We start from the raw sequence: 19,550 nt of genomic DNA, 5'->3' as shown, positions 1-19,550 counted from the left end.
CTGCTTAACCTCCTGGGCAATTGGCCCACCGCGATTAAATCCCTGGCCTCACCTCACAGCCTCGAAGTCCAATGCGCTATCCATTGCACCACAGAGCCTGAGTGCTCTCCTGCCTCAAGCACTATTGCACAAAAAGCACTTTTTGGTACTCTCTGGCCCATAAAAGCACAGCTCACTGCGGACAAGGTGTAACCCCTCTTAGTTCGTATATGTTTTTTATAATGATCACGCGGAAGCAGTTTACCTGAACAAGTTCACTTTATAGTGTTCTTCAAAAGAAAACAGGGCTCCACACAGACAATAAGTGTACCAGGGCTGGTCATCAGAAAAAGTCACTCTCAACAGCTCTTGAACAATAAGTGAACTCACAAAATGGCCGGCTGACTCCACCCATTATACCCCCTTTCTCACCTGTAGGTGTCTGTTTTTTCCCATGATGTATTACACAGTTAAACAGTGAACATAGGATTTTGATTTAATTAGAACAGATATTTTTAACAAAAACAAGCATTTTGACACCATTCATACTTAATTAACAGTTTCATTTTTTCCCCCGTTACATTCTCCTCCACTGAATGTGACAAAATGCGACAACCTTAGAAAACACAAAAATGCAGAAATTAACCTAGAATTGCCGTTCTTAGCACAAAGCTTTTGATCCGTTTTATTTGTTCAAATCAAGAACTGATAGGAAAAAGTGCTGCGCATATCACTCATCCTGATCATGACCCAAATGACGTGCCTTTAACACATCACACTTGCAATTCATTTCACTTGTTTTCTACAAAGACAGATACAAAAAAAAACATTTCTGACATATTAATGTTTCAAACTAACAACTGAAAAGGACCATTTTCCCAGACTTTGTTTTCTTGAACTAAACAAGGTCTGTTGACTCATGGAAGAAATAAGGCGATTTACTGGCTTCAACAATCTGCCAAACCTTGATCTGCGACCCGGTAACTCAGTGCTATCCACATTACCATTAGGAACAAAACCAGGATCGCAGGCATTAGATGTTTCAGGTCCGTCCTGAAGAATCATAGAATCCATTGAAGTATTCTCAGAACCCGCATTATGCGACGGCACATCAACAATTTCAGCTGAGTTGGAAATGTCACATAACTCATTCATCTGAGAAACATTGTCAGCTACGACAAGACCATCACCATTGTCCATTGAATCATCAGAACTTACAGAGCATCCATCAGAAACGCCATCATCTACAGAAATCACACTCCCATCATCATTTGTCCCCACAGCGTCACATACAGGGAGAAAATTGACACACAAAAGCAGGTTTCTGTGCACAACTTTGACTTGATCAGACACAGGGTGTTTTATTTTGTAAATGTGAGTTTTAGGATCGCAATCAACCACAGTATACACTACACTGTCCCACTTGTCTGAGAGTTTACGTTTGCCACGCTCGCTCTTGTTGGCTAAAAGAACCCTATCACCGACTTCAATATTCACACCCTTATTTCTGCGATTGTATACGCGGGCTTGGTGAGACTGTTCTTTAGAAGCATTAGTCTTTGCAACAGCGAGAGCATCCTTCAAGTCCCTACTCAGAGACTCAACGTACTTGGGAAGAGCAACATTCAAATCATCCCTCAACACACTCTTAAAGATGACATCAATCGGTAGTCTTGGGACACGGCCGAACATTAGATAGAAGGGAGGAAATCCGGTAGTCTCATGTGAGGTACAATTGTAAAGAAAAGTCAATGTGTGAAGCATCTGAGGCCAGTCATGCTTTGGTCGAGGCTCAAGAGTTCTGATCATATTTCCCAATGTTCGGTTGAATCGCTCAGCGGTGCCATTCCCCATTGGGTGATATGGGGTAGTTTGAGACTTCTTAACCCCTGAGAACTCAAGCAAGTGTCTGATTAGCTCGCTACAGAAATTGGCACCCTGATCAGAATGAACACGCTCTGGGAAACCATAGTAGCAGAAATAGTTATCCCAGAGCTTCTTTGCCACCGACCTAGCAGATTGGATTGAACAACAGAAGGCATGGGCAAGTTTAGTAAAATGGTCGGTGACCACTAATACGTCAACTGATTTATTTCGTGAATCCTCTGCCGTCCAAAAGTCAATGCAGACCAATTCAAGTGGAGCAGAGGTCTTAACACTTTCCAGTAAAGCCCGTCCCTCTGGCTCCGGTGTCTTCGCAAGCACACAACGACTACACACTTTCACATACTCACGTACATCCTGCTCAATACCTGTCCAATAAAAACGCTGACGGCAAAGGTGAAGAGAACGATACTGCCCTTGGTGTCCAGCCTCATTGTGACAACCCCTCAACACTTCATCTTTGAGTGACGAAGGCACTACAAATTGGAAACGTTTATGATGTGTCAAAGGATCTTTTGAAACACGATACAGGACACCTTCAGCCAAGGATAGTTTGTCCCACTGCTTTAAAAGCTTCCGTACAGCACTAGGCTCTCCCATACGCACACGCCTGGAAGGCCTACGTTTCTGGTGAACATAGAACATCACCCTCTGCAAATGTTCATCCTGGAGTTGACTGTCTCTTAGTTCTTGGTGAGAGTATGAGGGAAGAGCATCAAATCCAACCTCTATGATTTGTTGGACAAATCCAACCAAAGGAATAGTTCGCATTCTCGTCGCATCATCCCAAGAAAGATGATTGGAGAAAACAGCAGCCACCTCAGCATTCGAAAAACTACCCGGCCCATCCACGTCTGGAGCAACCCCCATCCGATCACAAGCATCCGCCGAGACCTCCACACTGCCGACCACTCGCTGACAGGCATTGGACAATCTGAAAAGATCCTGGACAGTAGCGCAAGTATGATTTCTTGACTCTGCAATAAGCTTTTCATAAGGTTCCCTGACTATGCGATGGCTAACCCGACTGTCAACAAAAGGTTGCCTACTCAAAGTGTCAGCTATTGTGTTCTTCGACCCTGGAACATATTTGATGTCAAACTCAAAGGCAGCGAGTTTAGCCACCCACCTTTGTTCACAGGCGTCGAGCCTAGGTTTGGTCAAAATGTGCGTCAATGGGTTATTATCTGTCCAAGCTGTGAACCGATGCCCTTTTAGCCAGTGGCTAAACTTGTCACATACAGCCCACTTAAGCGCGAGGAACTCAAGACGATGTGCTGGATATCTGGCTTGTGCTCTGGACAGTGATCTACTCGCAAACGCAATGGGCCGAGCCCTGTTCTCTCCAGGACTCAGTTGCGAAAGCACAGCACCCAACCCTTCAGTTGATGCATCAGTGGCAAGAATAAAAGGTCTAGAAAAGTCAGGGTGTGCAAGGACTACATTAGACAGAAGGGCTTCTTTCAATGCAGACAAAGCTGCCTCACATGCTGGAGACCAATCATCGGGAGTAAGCTTTCTAGTTATAGAAACCCCTCTGCGTCCCACTCCTCTGGCCTTCCTAACTCCACTAGTCAAAGCAAAAAGTGGCCGTGCAAGGGACGAACAATTCTCAATGAACCTTTGGTACCACATGACGAGACCAAGAAAGGACTGAATTCTCTTAACCGACGGGGTTGCACCATCAGGGCACATTAAATCTGCAGAAGTAATATTAGCAATTGCTTCAACTTTACTAGGGTCCGTTGACACACCCTCTTCTGTGATTAAATGACCAAGAAATTTTACAGAGCGTCTTAAAAAATTACATTTTTTTGGAGACAATTTCAAATTGTGCTTTTTCAACATTCCGAAAACCATTTCGAGCCTCTGTAGTGCAACCTCTTCACTGGGTGCAAATACCATTAAATCATCCAAGTAGCACAACAGAGACAAGAAATTTTGATCCCCAAAAATCTTAGTCATCATTCTCATGAAACTCGCAGGTGAGTTACAGAGGCCTTGCGGTAGCCTGTTATATTCGTGCAACCCTACCGGCGTCGTGAATGCTGTGTACTTTTTGTCATCTTCATGCAGTGGAACATTATAGAATCCAGAAGTTAAGTCCATCGTACTAAAAAATGAATTGCCACCGAGTGCCGCAAGACAATCCTCCTGATGGGGCAAAGGGTGCGCATCTTTCACAGTACGCGCGTTAAGCCAACGAAAGTCCGTGCAAATGCGCAAATCGCCATTCTTTTTCCAGCACAAAACCAAAGGCGATGCAAATTCGCTAACAGACTTTCGAATTATGCCCCTCTCCTCCATTTCATTAAGAGCGACGCGCAACTTCTGATACTGCGAAGGGGGGACTCGCCTAAAAGGTAAGCGAAATGGTCTTTCGTCAACTAGGCGAATTCTGTGCACAAAGTCCCTAACTTCGCCACAGTCAAGAGAATGTCTAGAAAAAATGGATTCGTATTCAAGCACTAAATCACACAGCTTCGCCTTCCAAAAATCTGAAACTTCACATGCTTCCAAGTCAACAGACTCCAAACCGCACTTTTGAAGTCTGCTGCTAGTTGCATCGGATCTATCTGGCTCAACTGCTGACTGCTGAACACAAAGCCGCACAGTAGACTCAGACGCCGCTTCGCACACATCCTCTAAAGCGATACAAGGATAAACATCAGCTACTTTAGTGTTTCGCCTCAGCGTTACTGGCTTGTCGCTAGGATTAATCAACTTTAGTGGTATCCAACCGTCGCCCCAAAGAGGAGAAACTACACGACCAACTAAAACTTTTTTAGAAGCAGAATGGACTCTAGATGGTTCCACCATCACAGTACTGCCTACCTGGCCACATGACTTAGCGGGTAGTTTCCCCCAGACAAGATGTTCCTGACCAGGCGAAAGCGTGACTGCACTATGAAGTTTTACTGTACCGACAACATCCGGAACTGTTTCACCCCTCCAGCGACGTATACCAGCCAGCATCGACAAAAACTCGTCACCCTCTGAACTAGGTCCACTGGGGGTTGAAATCAATTCCCAATATCTGTCAGAACCCTTCAGTCTGTGGACGAGATACTTAATGACATTCGTCCCCAAAATTAGGTCATCATCTTGGCCTGGAACGACAAGACATAGGACAATAACATCACAGCCATAAACATCCAGTTTAAGTTCAACTACACTCTTTGGGAACACTCGTTTGCCACCACATCCTATTATGATGACATCAGTTTCTTTTTCCGTAACAGTATCCAGGACACCATGTTCCCTTAGCTTAGTGACTACCGAATCACTCAGCGTACAAGCCATAGAGCCGGTGTCCAACATGGCGCTAACAGTGAGTGAGTCATTAATAAGAACAGGTGTGTAGAAGAGTGTATCTGAGCAAGCTATACGTTGTGTATTCTGAAAGACGACTTTCTGAGAGTCGGGACAAAGATTCTTAAACGAGAGAAACAAAGCTTCGAAATCAGTATCCACCTCGAGGGAATTTTCTGCAACACCCACACTCCCCCTCTCCGAATGCGGGTGTTTCAGTTTTCCTGATCGCCAGGTGAATCTGAAGAAAACCGTGTAGTAGCGAATTTCTTTGTACAGTCTCGTTTGGAATGACCAGCAGTATGGCACCTAAAGCACAAACGATGAGTTTTACAATGGTCAATTGTAGTGTGCGCTGTGTCACCACAAATTCTACAGTTTTTTCGCCCAACTGCAGTCATTTCTCGCATTTTACCTGCAGGCACATACTCTGAAACGCTCTCTTCCTTCTTTTTCAAAATGTCAATCAGCTGTGTCAGCATATCAGCCATCCGATTCAAACTAGACTCATCTTTTGTATCGGGTTTTGAGTCATTAGGTACGCTGGGTCCCTGCTTAAAACATGCTAGCACAGGCTCAGGACCAGCATTAACATGTTCGCAGCTGTGCAAAGAAATCTGCGCGTTCTGACCGATCGCATATTCGTTTGTAATTGCTCTCGACTTGCTGTCACGCTGGAAACTGTCTAATAGCTCCTGAACATCCTTTGCGGTCCATTTTTCTAATGGCCGCACTTTAAAAGTACGCGCTAAATCAGTGTCTGGACAATTTCGTACAAACATCATTGCAACTTCAGAACTCAAATTGTCCATACACCTACCCTGAGCCCTGAGACACTCGTCAGCAATGTCTGCTGCTTTATTCAGTCGCAGCCAGTAGTCAACAGGGTTCTCGCCGTATCTAGGTAACGTGCCGTAAAAATCAGCAAGTGGCATACTAGAATATGACACGTTACTGAAATGTTGCTTAAGTATGCTGTATATCAAATTTGGCTGTGATTTGTAGTCTAACGTAGGGTTACTGCGCAAAGTTACTTTTACAACATCTCTTGCCCTACCCATAAGATGGCTGATTATTTCGTCTGCTTGATTAGGAATGTCAACATTTCTTTTTTGTAGGTAGAGCTGCATCATGTCAACCCATTCTTGGACATCGCATCTACCCAGATTGTCGCCCCTAAACACAGGCGGTTCTTTTTCACCTGATTTCAAGATGACATTCAGCTGTGATAAATCAAGATTAGCACATTGGGAACTCGAAGTGCTATTCTTGTTACAGCTCCCAGCGAATCCACCCTCTGATAGAAGTTTAGCAGTAACTGATTCACCAATTTTTCGACCCAATTCCTCAACTAAAACATTAAGATCGCCCACATCACGATCACTAGATGTTCCCAATTTACCTGGCTTAGGAGTAGACGTGACAGGGAAAGTTTGGTTGACATCATGCGCCATGAAATTCTCTTTCACTGAATGGTCATCGGACTTAACTTTCATTCCACTCTGCCCCAATTTAGCATTAGAATATTGCATCAGGTATTTTCCCCGCCCAGCCCCGAACAACCAGCTATCTGCACCACCCTCAGCCATTTGAAAATACTTTTATCATGAAACTCAAAAAGTAAATAAACTAATCAGGAAAGATTCAGTCAATAATAGTCACTTAGCTGCAGTCCGTCGATATCCCCGTTGCTCAAAGGCTGGTCAGAAAAGAAAGTTTTCTTTTCTTTTTTTTTTTCAATCGCAATAACGTCCTTAAACAGCAGGCAAATCGTCCATCAGAACCTCGCGGTGTTTCAGATGCACTCCGCCAGTCTCTCGATGGTTTTCACGCGAACCCAAAAGCCTGCGACGTCACACTTTCTCCTCGTTAGTCCCTCGTTGATTTTCACGTGAAGCTGGAAAGCCGCGACGGCTCCGTCACACTCGCTCCTCGCCTCTCCCTCGATGATTTTCACGTGAAGCTGGAAGCCCGCGACGGTCCCGTCACACTCGCTCCTCGCCTCTCCCTCGATGATTTTCACGTGAAGCTGGAAGCCCGCGACGGTCCCGTCACACTCGCTCCTCGCCTCTCCCTCGATGATTTTCACGTGAAGCTGGAAAGCCGCGACGGCCCCGTCACTCTCGCTCCTCGCCTCTCCCTCGATGATTTTCACGTGAAGCTGGAAAGCCGCGACGGCCCCGTCACTCTCGCTTCTCGTCAATCCCTCGATGATCTGCGTTGTGTAGCTTATAAACAGCTCAACCAGCACACTGGTAACCCGAGCCCCACGCCACAGTAATAACACACTGCACTCAGCGTCGCGTCGATCACGAACGGCTTCACGGCACCATTGTAACCCCTCTTAGTTCGTATATGTTTTTTATAATGATCACGCGGAAGCAGTTTACCTGAACAAGTTCACTTTATAGTGTTCTTCAAAAGAAAACAGGGCTCCACACAGACAATAAGTGTACCAGGGCTGGTCATCAGAAAAAGTCACTCTCAACAGCTCTTGAACAATAAGTGAACTCACAAAATGGCCGGCTGACTCCACCCATTATACCCCCTTTCTCACCTGTAGGTGTCTGTTTTTTCCCATGATGTATTACACAGTTAAACAGTGAACATAGGATTTTGATTTAATTAGAACAGATATTTTTAACAAAAACAAGCATTTTGACACCATTCATACTTAATTAACAGTTTCATTTTTTCCCCCGTTACAAAGGCACTGCTGGGATTCAAACCTTGACAGGGGCTAATTTTTTAATCGAAAAAAGAAAAAAAAAACTAACTATGGTAGCGCTGCATGTGTGAATGTCTGGACTTGAAATATTAAAGTCCAGTTGGTTAGGCATTACCACACTATGCTATATAAAGCCATCGTCCAAAGACCTCTTGAACGAGCAGCGTTCTTAAGGATTTGAATATTGTTAAGAAACAGACTGCTAAAAATCCTGCTGCGTAAACACTCGTTACTCTTAACAAAAGGCAACCTTGACACCTGTACATTAGGCACTGCTGGGATTTGAACCCAGGATCTCCTGTTTACTAGACAGGCGCTTTGACCAACTAAGCCACAGCACCAACGTTGTAGAAGAGACAAGACGTTTTTGCATACAGAGACTAAAAAAAGACAGCAAGTCTTAAATTGGCAAGCAAAGAGGTTGTTTAACTCTATTTGTTGCAATATTTATTACGCCTCAAAGCTATACAATTTTATTATGCATTCCGGTAAGCTCTATACAAGAAGCACACGCACCACCTGGACTAAGGCGCTGCTGGGATTTGAGCCCAGGATCTCCTGTTTACAAGACAGGCGCTTTGACCAGCTAAGCCACAGCGCCACAAAAATGAAAGTAAGAGACATTTGCCCGATAACAAAAATTAAATAAAAATTAAAATGAATAATAAAAAAAACACTACAAAAACCAGCATGTCAGGATGCAGAAAAGCAAAATTTACTATGCTTTCTACTCAGTTACTTTGCACATGCATAATGAGGCTCTTGTACGACAAATCCAAAAGGCGTGATCTCAACAATAGGTGGTAGTCACTTTTGCCCAAAACCACAGGTTGCCTTCGAGTCATTCCTCAAGTCCACTCGGCCCTGCACCGTTTTCTAATCTCCCTTATTTAAAACAGCTCAATTAAGTCATCGGCTTTATTGTAGAGTACCCCTAGTATCTGAGCCTGCACTGCGCAATGAAAGAAAGAAGCAAAACGGGATGGACAGATGTCTAAAATGTTGGAAACGCACCAAGTCAGTGAAGAAAAAGGGCAAAGTCTGCGAATCTGGTGGGACTCAACCCAACAACCTTTGAAAGGCTCAGCCTAGAAGTCCAATGCGCTATTCATTGCACCAAAGAACCTGAGTGCTCTGCTGCCTCTAGCACTGTTGCACAGAAAGCACTTTTTGGTATTCTCTGGCCCATGAAAGAACAGCCAACTGCAGACAAGGTACTGCTGGGATTCAAACCCAGGAACTCCTGTTTACTAGACAGTCGCTTTGACCAACTAAAGCACAGTGCCAAATGATGTTGACATAGGCTAATTGTTTAATCAGTAAAAAGAGAAAAAAAAAAACCTAACAACGGTAGCGCTGCATGCTTGAATGTCTAAACTTGAAATATTAAAGTCCAATTGGTTACGCATTACCACACTATGCTATATAAAGCCATTGTCCAAAGCCCTCTTGAACGAGCAGCGTATTTATGGATTCGAGTTTTGTTAGGAACCGACTGCTAAACATGCCGCTGCGTAAACACTCGTAACTCTTAAGAAAAAGCAGTCCTGGAAGCTGTACAATAGGAACTTTAGGGGTTTGAACCAAGAATCTCCTGTTTACTAGACAGGCGCTTTGACCAATTAAGCCACAGGTCCAACACTGACTAAAAAAAAAAAGACGCTTTTGCACACAGAGACTAAAAAAAGACAGCAAGTCTAAAAATGGCAAGCAAAGAGATTGTTTAAGTAAGCTCTACAAAACAAGCCCACGCACCACCTGGACTAAGGCATTGCTGGGATTTGAGCCCAGGATCTCTTGTTTACAAGGCAGGTGCTTTGACCAGCTAAGCTACAGCGCCACAATAATCAATCTTAAGAGACATTTGCCTAATAACAAAAATCGAAAAAGAAAAAAAAACAATACAGAACAAAAACCAGCATGTCAGGATGCAGAAAATGCTGACAAGATGGACGTGGTCTTTTAGAGTCTGGATGATCATGTCTCAAACCTGACCAGTAACCTGGCCTCTGTTCAAGATCAAAGCAAAAAATGTGAAAGAACAGCCAACTGCGGATTTTATTTATTTAATTTAAATAATTTATTTTATTTAATCTATCCTTTATCATGTTAAGTGTTTTTTGGAACCTACAGTTTCATTACATCAAAACCCAGAGTCAGCTTGGAAAATGGAAATTGGGACAAACATATGCTATTGGCCATTGAAAGAGTTTCAGATCAGAAAGCCACTCTCCCATAATCTGAGGAAAAGGTGCAGTTTGGATTTGAACCTAGCACCTGCTGTTGCCAAGACAGGTGCTCTGGCCAACTTATGCCTGTTTCACACTGCAAGCGTCAGTTGCGCATGAGCAGTGTGTGCGCAGCGCGTGTAGAGAGCAGAAGCAACACGCAAGCGTTTGCCTTTCACACCAGCTGTGTCTGCGTGCAGCTCTTTGGCAGCTGCTGCAGAGATCAACCTATCTCTGTCTATTCTATCTAGTTACGTATGTGTCTCTATATTAGGGATGTGCGGAGCAGCCGGTATTTGTATTTGTATTTGTTGAGGGGGGAAAAGTATTTGTATTTGTATTCGAGTAAAATTCAAAATGGCGCAAAAATATATCTTTTTTCTATTACACTTCTAATTTACGTTATAGTGAAAGTATTGTTTAATTATACCCATTATATAAATTATAGACATGCAATATTGGTTGTTGTTTTTGAACATGTGACAAGAAATGTCATTGAAAAGAAAATAACATAGAAGCCATTATCTCATCCATGGTTAAACCAACAACTAATAAAATACCATTGTGAATATTATGAACCCCACCACCACCGTTCTTGTTGAAGGACACTGAATAGACAGAATAAAAACAAATAATACTTCAAAAAACTGTTCTTCTTCAGAAAGAACTTCTTTCCAATGGACAGAATTCCAAAAACTAAAATTAACTAAATCAATCTAAATAAAACCCTGCCTGGGAGATCTGGCAGAACAAAAGTATTCTATATAATACTAAAAGATACAGCCCTGCTATTATCATCTGCCAGCCACAAAAAAAGACACAAAGTTTGTTTGTTTGTTTTTTTATGTTTGAAACTGACTTGCTGGGGCAGAATGTGGCTGTGTTGATGCTTTTAGTGCATGTGATAATACATTACATAGAAGGTTGCGCGGTGCTCTGTTCAGTGAGAAGCGCTCTCTATGGCAAGCCTTTTTAGCATTTAAATCTTTGTTCTGACTCCATAAATATATTAGAGATATCTCTAATTATATTTTGACTAGTCATAATTATAATTCCACTACTCAGAATGACAATTAGAGATATCTGCAATTACAATTCTACTAGTACGAAATCAGATGTATTTTGACTAGTAACAATTGTAATTGATATCTCTGAGTTTTTACTAGTCATAATACATTTAGAGATATCTTTAATTCATCATATTTAGAGATATTTACAAATATATTTGAAGATATCTGTAATTAATTTACTAAAAGTCTAATTACAGTTGTAGATATCTTGAATTGGATTTTTTACTAGTCAAAATTCATTTGGAGATATATCTAATTACAATTGTGACTAGTCAACTTATTTAGAGATATCTACAAATATTTTTTAATGGAAGTCAATGGAGGAATATGACTAGTCTATCATAATATATTTGCAGATATTTCCAATCTGACTAGTCGAATTATAATTATGACAAGTCAAAATATAATTAGAGATATCTCTAAATATATTTATGGATAGTCTGAACAAGGTTTAAATGCTAAAACGGCTTGCCATACGCTCTCACCCAGTAGCACAGTGGAGAGTTCTCTAGTTATATCCTTTCAGTCGTTTGTTATGCATTGACATGCAGTCAAATATTTCGCCAAACAGTCCTTAGGGATGCGGTGACACGCAGTCAGATATTTTACCGGACAGATCCGCCACTTTTGGCGCGCATAAACAATCATAAAGCTCTCGTGCTGCAGGAATGAGGAGGTCTGCTGAAGGCGCGCAGCTGACGTGCTGTGAGAGGTTTGCGTCTTTAATAAACTACGGCAGTTTGCGATCACCGAACAGTAAGAATGATTAATAAATCCATATGAAACAACCCCTTAAAAGTCACGTCTCGCTTTCAGTTTCGGGCTTTGGCGCGTTTTGCCTCTCTCTCTCTCTCTCTCTCTCTCTCTCTCTCTCTCTCACGTGGGCATGCACTGTGGTCTCATGAGGAAACGCTGCTTTTTGATATAGTGTTTTTCTTGCTCCCGAATACAAATAATTTTTCAAGTATTTGTTCGAATCAAGTATTCGTAAAAACACGCTATTCGTGCCTTTCCGAATACCGTATTCGGGTTCGGCTCCACCCTTACTCTATATACAAATACACTTTTTAAACTTTTCATTTGCACCAAGACTCGCGACAACTTCATCCAATGCTGCTTCTTTAACCTGCAAATGTTTATTTTTCAAATTTTATAGATCAAATAGTACTGTATGCTTCTCAAGCTCTATGAGAAGTGTCTACAGTCAGAAGACAATCGCCTGTGATATCATGTCGTTTGTTTTTTGATTGTCAGGTTGTTGTAGGCCTAGTTATAACAATATTTATACAATATAGTTATAATGATATTTATACATTGTTAGGACTGCGTTGTTTTGTTTGTGTTTGATTTTTGATTCTAGATTGGGGGCGTGCCTTCAGCGCACCTGATGCTGGTCAGCGCCCTTATTTAAACCCCGGCAGAGAGTTTGTTTAGTTTGTCGCTGTCTATACACTTGGCAGTTCGCCAGAGCCACGCTCCTATTTGGGCATTATGCTTTCTTTCGCATCCATACACTATCACTGACTACATTTACCTCATCCATTCATTTGCATTTCACACTGATTAAACATACTGATACTGATATTTTGATTATATAATTTAAATTGAGTTAAATAAATATTCTTTTTGATTATACTTCTCCTTGTCGTCTCCCTTATTATGTTACATCCTTGAGCCAGGTGTAACAACATGATCAAACTAGTGTTACTTTCTCTGCTTTAGTGATGTCCAGCGGCAGAATAACAGCTCGTTAATTCATGCTTGTGCAGTTGATGAGACGGAGAAAAGTAATTAATGTATGCACTTCTTTTACTTATTTTTATGTTGTCAGGTTCACAGTGCAAACAACTCCCGGTGGGAATAACTTGAGTGAACATAAAACAAAGCCGAAGCTCTGCTTGAGCAGCACTGCACACAGCGAGCTCACATCATCCAGCTTGCGTGTCGAACTACACTACCCACAATACACTTCGCTATGGACTACAACTCCCTTAAATATTCTATTTCCCCTCCTGAAACACTAGCGTGCAAATTAAGCTAAACTGATACTAAAATTGTTTTACATTTGGTTTTGTAGTTCGGGCCAAAATAATGTTTGTTGCCGTTTTTAATCGTTTAGGTTCATTTGATCGTGTAACCCTCGATACACAAATGTATTATAAGCTGTTCATCAATTGACCAGATGCTCAGAAGTCTAAATTTCTCCAAAGAGAGAGGAGATACAACAACAGTGAAGGACTCGGACACAGAGGTAAGAATAATAAAAGATTGTATTGTAAAACTTTCACAGAAATATAAAATAAAATAAATAATAAATATAAATAAAACAAATTCTAGGCTTGTTTCACACTCATCTAATGACCTCAATCTTATTTACACTCTCTAATAACACTTCTCTTTCTTCACAGGGTTTTTGGCTGTATCACTAATAAGGTAAGTTAATATTATGTTATTTTTCTGTTTTTCTATTGTTAAGGTCTAATATTATATTTTGGTTACTATTATAAACAATAATATAATACTACTATACTAATAACAATACTATATTAAAGGTTTATAAGTGTAAGTTAATAATACAACACTAAAATTGTTTTATTATTCAATATATAATCAAGATTTCCCTTCTTAAACCAATTAACTTCTCTCTATAAAGCTTCAAAAATTGCAACAAATGAACACTCCAATGAAACAATGTACAAATAAAATAAAAATGAAAATAAAACATTCACTTAAAACATTTCAAAATGTCCCAAAAGTCCAGTACAGGTGATGAACACTCAAAAAGATTCTTTTGCAAAACAACTAGGTTGCAAATTCAGTTCCAGAGATCCAGGATGTTGCACTTGTGAGTGTGTTGTAAATTTACACTCCTACCATGACGCTGAATAGGTTTCACTTTGTATCTTTCCAACAGGTGTATCCAAAGAAACCACTTAATGGGAGGCTCGCCAGTCCAACTCCACAATTAGACACGCACCGATGGAAGTTGAGACAATCCAAATCCAGAAAAGAGTTCACACTTCAATTAATTTGAATCCAGAGCAAATCACATTTAGCAACTGACTTCAATAGAACATCTCACCGATGAAAAACCAGAAGAAGATGCACAAGCAAACAAACAAAGGGGAAAAAAAAACATTAGCATTTTACAGTGTATGCATTATCTCAGCTTAACATAATTGTAAATAAACAGCAACAATAAATGACCATGTATATGCTTCTCTCTGCTGAATTTCTGTGTTTTTCCTATTTCTTTCACCTATTTGGCATTTTCTTTTTACAAATGACAGCATTTTACTTAAACTCTCTCACTTAAACTTTACACAATCACTTGTATAATACTGTGTATAATACTGTGTTTTCACTAGACCAAACAAATTGTTAATTAATAAAACACATTTTTGACACTAGTTTAAATCATGTTATAATGAAAACAATAATAATAAAAAAACACGAACTCACCAAGGAAATCATTCAACATCAAAGCGAAAAACCAGGAAAACTCCAGGTGGCACTCGTGTGCAGATTTCACTCACAGATACAAATCTTGTTTTTTTTCTCTCAATCCTTCATTAAAGATATATGATAGAAATCATTTCAGCATCTTATTAATGGTCAGTTTTCACAGTTAATACACATTTAAAACATTAAAAGATATATATCTAATAGTTTTCTACTGTTATTAATTTAAAAACTTACATCTCTGCATTCCCTTGCGAACACTGAATCACCATAGCAACGGTAAACACAAGCTAACAGACAAGAGAGATTTGTTATTGTTTGTAAATCTGATCTGCTATAGTGTAAGGCACGATGATGTTATTCTAAAGCACTATTCCCTTGAATGCTGTTTAATACTCTATTATGATTTATTTATATAAATAAATAATTTTAATATATATTATTTAATCGAGTATTCTGCCAATGTTTTTTTTTTCATATTTATAAGGGTATTTCTATTTGCTCTATTGCTGTGTACTACCCACTAGTAACCTGGGTTACAATTTACTATATATAAATCAGTTGACATTATTAAGGCATTTATTGGGTACAATTGCTACTTTTTACTGTCATTCATTGTGTTTTGGTCATTATCAATGCACTGTCACTTTAATTGAGCGTGAGCAGCGCGTCAAAAATAGACCCGACGCCAAAACTATCGCTGCACTGCTGCTTCAGCGACGCTCACGCCTCGCGCCGACGCGCTGCTGCTGCGTGCGATATAAAAGCTCTAATCTGTTAACATGGACGCCGAAAAAACACGCGCTGCTGGCGCTTGCGGTGTGAAACAGCCGTTAGTCTTAACACTAAAAGAAAAAAACTGTGGATACGATACTTCCAAACGCAGTTTCATCTAAGACAGTGGGGGGGAAGCAAAATTTACTATGCTTTCTACTCAGTTACTTTGCACATGCATAAAGAGGCTCTTGTACGACAAATCCAAAAGGTGTGATCTTAACAATAGGTGGCAGTCACTTTTGCCCTAAACCACAGGTTGCCTTCGAGTCATTCCTTAAGTCCACTCGGTCTTGCACCGTTTTATAATCTTCCTTATTTAAAACAGCTCAATTAAGTCATCGGCTTCATTGTAGAGTACCCCTAGTATCTGAGCCTGCACTGCGCAATGAAAGAAAGAAGCAAAACGGGATGGACAGATGCCTGAAATGTTGGAAACGCACCACACCTTAAGTCAGTGAAGAAAAAGGGCAAAGCTTGCAACTCTTGTGGGACTCGAACCTACAACCTTTGAATGGCTCAGCTCACAGCCTAGAAGTCCAATGCGCTATCCATTGCACCACAGAGCCTGCACCAAAAAAAAGCACTTTTTGGGACTCTCTGGCCCATGAAAGAACAGCCAACTGCAGACAAAGTACTGCTGGGATTTGAACTCAGGATCTCCTGTTTACTAGACAGGCGCTTTGACCAACTAAGCCACAGGGTCAAACGATGTTGACAAGGGCTAATTGTTTAATCGAAAAAAGAAAAGAAAAAAACTAACAATGGTAGCGCTGCATGTGTGAATGTCTGGACTTGAAATATTAAAGTCCAATTGGTTAGGCATTACCACATTATGCTATATAAAGCCATCGTCCGAAGTCCTCTTGAACGAGTAGCGTTCTTAAGGATTTGAGTTTTGTTTAGAAACCGACTGCTAAACATCCCGCTGCGTAAACACTCGTAACTCTTAAGAAAAAGCAACCCTGGCACATGTACATTAGGCACTGCTGGGAGTTGAACCCAGGATCTCCTGTTTACGAGACAGGCGCTTTGACCAACTAAGCCACAGCACCAAAGCTGAAAAGAAGGCTAGACGGTTTTGCACACAGAGACTAAAAAAAGAGAGCAAGTCTAAAATGGCAATCAAAGAGGTTGTTTAACTCTATTTGTCGCACTATTCATTAGGCCTCAAAGCTATACAATTTTATTATGCATTCGGGTAAGCTCTATAAAACAAGCGCATTCACCACCTGGATCAATTTAGCCCAGGATCAATCAAGCCCAGGATCTCCTGTTTACAAGAGAGGCGCGTCGACCAGCTAAGCCACAGCACCACAATGAATGACCGTAAGAGACATTTGCCCGATAACAAAAATCGAAGAAGAATAAACCAATACACAACAAAAACCAGCATGTCAAGATGCAGAAAATGCCGACAAGATGGACATGGTCTTTTAGAGTCTGGATGATCATGTCTCAAACCTGACCAGTAACCTGGCCTCCGTTCAAGATCAAAGCAAAAAATGCATTGATTTATTTTTATTTAATCTACCCTTAATCAAGTGTCAAGTGTTTTTTGGAATCTACAGTTTCATTACATCCAAACCCAGAGTCAGCTCGGAAAATGGAAATCTGAGGGAAAGGTGCAATTTGGATTTGAACCTAGGACCTGCTGTTCCCAAGACAGGTGCTCTGGCCAACTTAGTCTTAACACTAAAAAAAAAAACCTCTGGATACGATACTTCCAAACGCAGTTTCATCTAAGACAGTGGGGGAAAAGCAAAATTTACTATGCTTTCTACTTAGTTACTTTGCACATGCATAAAGAGGCTCTTGTACGACAATTCCAAAAGGCGTGATCTCAACAATAGGTGGTAGACACTTTTGCCCAAAACCACAGGTTGCCTTTGAGTCATTCCTTAAGCTTACTTGGCCCTGCACCGTTTTCTAATCTCCCTTATTTAAAACAGCTCAATTAAGTCATCGGCTTCATTGTAGAGTACCCCTAGTATCTGAGCCTGCACTGCGCAATGAAATTAAAAAGCAGAACAGGATGGACAGATGCCAAAAATGTTGGAAACGCACCACTCCTAAGTCAGTAAAGAAAAAGGGCAAAGCTTGCAACGCTGGTGGGACTTGAACTCAAAACCTTTAAATGACTCAGTTCGCAGCCAAGAAGTCCAATGCACTATCCATTGTCTTAGATGAAATGATTTCCATTTTCCGAGCAGACAGAGGGTTTGGATGTAATGAAACTGGATATTCCAAAAAACACTTAACACATGATTAAGGGTAGATTAAATAAAAATAAAATAATGCATTTTTTGCTTTGATCTTGAACAGAGGCCAGGTTACCGGTCAAGTTTGAGACATGATCATCCAGACTCTAAAAGACCACGTCCGTCTTGTCAGCATTTTCTGCATCCTGACATGCTGGTTTTTGTTGTGTATTTTTTTCTTCTTCTATTTTTGTTATCGGGCAAATGTCTCTTACAATTAATTTTTGTGGCGCTGTGGCTTAGCTGGTCAAAATGCCTGTCTTGTAAACAGGAGATCCTGGGCTTAAATCCCAGCAGCGCCTTAGTTCAGGTGGTGCGTGTGCTTTTTTTTATAGAGATTAACGAAATTAATTATAAAACTGTATAGCTTTGAGGCATAATGGATAGTGCGACAAATTGAGTTACATATGAGAGCTCATCTGATTCACAACTAGTTGACTGCACACCCATGTTTTTAAGTTGTTTATCTCCCCCTCCATATTCTCCATTCCTCAAACCTATTGAGGACCTTTTTCCTGCCTGGAGATGAAAAGTGTATGACCGAAATCCAAACACACGTATACCCCTTCTCCAAGCTATAGCAGTTGATGCTTTTCATGGCTGGATTTGCCATGCAAGGTGACATTTCCCCCACTGCTTGGCCACACCAATACAGAAAAGAGAATGCAGTATAGCTGTTTTTTTTTTTTTTTTTTTTTTACTGTAACTGTATTTAGTAAATACTTTTGTTGATGGTATATGTAGACCACATTTTCTGCAACTTTGTGTTGGTTGGGATGAACACTGTACACTGTTTTTGTGGGGAAAATACAGTAAAATATATTTGGTATTTGTTTGTTTTGTATAAAAACAATTTTCGAAAAATTTTACAATGCACTTCTGTAGTTCTATGTACTGTCTGTAGTAAGTGTAACACTGAACAGAAGAAGGCTTACAGAAAGTCATTATGATGAATAGAGAAGTCGTCATAGTGTTTTACATTAAGCACATTAGTGTTTAACTTATCTTATGAATGTCTGTTAATGTGATGGCTTGTGTGTGTCATTTGAAAACAAAATACCTTTTTGAGAAGAAATCACATTGTTTTGAACTTATAGTTTCATTTAGCAGAAGAATTGAAGAGTTTTGCCAAATGTGTGTGTGTTTTGTGATTTGTGTGTAGAGTTCTGACAATATGAAACATGCTTTCAGAAATTGTGTGTAAACAACTGGAAAAAACTGGAAACAACCTCTTTGGTTGTCATTTTAAGACCTCCAGGAACAGGTTTAGTGACCCCTGGCTTAAAAGCATAGTTCACTCAGACAGCAACTTTACAGGGCAACACTATCTGCTGACGAACTGGCATTCTCAGAAAATAGGCCTCTGTGTAAGCCACAACGCCCTTACAAAACAGCAGACAACTGTAAGGGCTCAACCGAAATTTGAATCTGGGATTTATCATGGCATGAACGAGAATCATACTCGTAGACAACCATGCCACTATGCAAAGGAATGTTTTATGTGCCGACACTATCTGCTGACAAACTGGAATTCTTCGAAAAACGTTTTTTATGAAAGCCATAATGCCCTGTAAAACAACAGAGAAACTGCAAGGACTCGTCCAGGATTTGAACCCGGGACCTATCATACCCAAAGCGAGAATCATACCCCTAGACCAACAAGCCACAATAGTTTACATATTTCACAAGACATCAGAAGCAACAGATGGTCAGAAATCCTTATCTAACAAACATTGAAGCAGGGCTTTTGCTTCTTTTGAACCCGGGACTTCTGCAATGGTTCGTCCAGGATTTGAAAACGGGACCTCTCGCACCTTATGCGAGAATCAAGCCCGTAGACCAACGAGCAACT

General features: G+C 40.7%; 1 protein-coding gene, 1 long non-coding RNA gene and 3 other non-coding genes across 5 annotated transcripts in view; 1 reads left to right on the top strand and 4 right to left on the bottom strand.

Annotated features, from left to right (window-relative positions):
* LOC110439541 (NACHT, LRR and PYD domains-containing protein 3-like) overlaps window positions 1-14,433 on the top strand; it is a 601,035-nt gene extending 586,602 nt beyond the window's left edge. The window contains exons 12-14 of the mRNA XM_088649683.1: window positions 187-13,452; window positions 13,610-13,634; window positions 14,116-14,433. The gene's annotated coding sequence lies outside the window, so the exon portion shown is untranslated. The remainder of the gene's footprint in view (window positions 1-186; window positions 13,453-13,609; window positions 13,635-14,115) is intronic.
* trnat-agu (transfer RNA threonine (anticodon AGU)) lies at window positions 8,171-8,244 on the bottom strand. The gene has a single exon. It is a non-coding gene; the product is annotated as a tRNA-Thr (tRNA).
* trnat-ugu (transfer RNA threonine (anticodon UGU)) lies at window positions 8,431-8,504 on the bottom strand. The gene has a single exon. It is a non-coding gene; the product is annotated as a tRNA-Thr (tRNA).
* On the bottom strand, window positions 13,454-14,935 carry LOC148682229 (uncharacterized). The gene is made up of 2 exons (XR_015942916.1): window positions 14,664-14,935; window positions 13,454-14,278 (listed from the first exon to the last, which is right to left on the bottom strand). It is a non-coding gene; the product is annotated as an uncharacterized LOC148682229 (long non-coding RNA).
* Window positions 14,936-16,418: 1,483 nt separating this feature from the next.
* trnat-cgu (transfer RNA threonine (anticodon CGU)) lies at window positions 16,419-16,492 on the bottom strand. Its single transcript has one exon. It is a non-coding gene; the product is annotated as a tRNA-Thr (tRNA).
* Between the last annotated feature and the right edge of the window lie 3,058 nt (window positions 16,493-19,550).

This window comes from Danio rerio, chromosome 4, assembly GCF_052040795.2.
Source record: "Danio rerio strain M-AB ecotype USA chromosome 4, GRCz13ab, whole genome shotgun sequence".
NCBI lineage: Eukaryota > Metazoa > Chordata > Actinopteri > Cypriniformes > Danionidae > Danio > Danio rerio.
The sequence above is the reverse complement of the archived record's forward strand: the minus strand, read 5'-3'. Positions and strand labels throughout refer to the sequence as shown.